This window comes from Penaeus monodon, chromosome 21 (genome assembly GCF_015228065.2).
Source record: "Penaeus monodon isolate SGIC_2016 chromosome 21, NSTDA_Pmon_1, whole genome shotgun sequence".
Lineage (NCBI taxonomy): Eukaryota > Metazoa > Arthropoda > Malacostraca > Decapoda > Penaeidae > Penaeus > Penaeus monodon.
In genome coordinates, this window is record NC_051406.1 from 17,112,423 (window position 1) to 17,113,189 (window position 767).

The window sequence follows — 767 nt, forward strand, 5'->3', positions numbered from 1 at the left end:
TCAAAAAGTAAAAGCATTAATTGAGAAATTAGTAGTTTGATTCAGAAATGATGGTCAAAAAAAGGAATTTAAAATGCAAAAATAATAGAATCAGAGTGATGATAAACTTTCTAACAAGATAAGTAAATTTTGAGAGTAAACAAGATTTTACAAAAAGTTAGTGGAGTCCCCAGAGCATCTGTTAGATTAAAATTAAATCGATGAAGAGAATGATGTATTGCAATTTAGTAAGAGAGAGTCACAGAGAGAAGATTGAGAGGACTCAGCCCATATTATTAAAATGCTGTTTTCAGGCCCCACAATTCATTCCCCGGGGAAAAGGGTGTGGGGGGAACCCGCACTTGCAACCCTAATATTTTAAAATGTTTGGGGATCCCATGCACTGCGGGGGGGTATGCAATCTGCATAAAATTACAATTAGTCCAAATTCTATATTTTTTTTGGGGGAAAGATGGTTTCAAAAACCCCCTATCAGATGTTAAACCTTTACAATGTCAAAAATTTACAATTGCTTTCAAAGTCTTTGATTGTACGGAAAGTTAGGGCAAATTTCTAATTTCTTTTTAATAATAGCCAGGATTGTATATTTCCTTTTTTAACTTTCAGCAAATCTCTTTCTCGTTTTTAATTCATCTCCCTTAATCTAATTGAATAACTGCTTTTATCATTTTAAAGCCTTGTAGATGCTGAAATTTTTATGTATAATTTTATATAGATATAACATTAAAAACCAGGCCTGCAAATTCTGTAGTTCTCGAAAATTTTGT

At 32.1% G+C, this 767-nt stretch overlaps 1 pseudogene; it reads right to left on the reverse strand.

The window, feature by feature from the left end:
* The window catches only part of LOC119586278, a 34,136-nt pseudogene that overhangs the window by 25,660 nt on the left and 7,709 nt on the right, over positions 1-767 (reverse strand).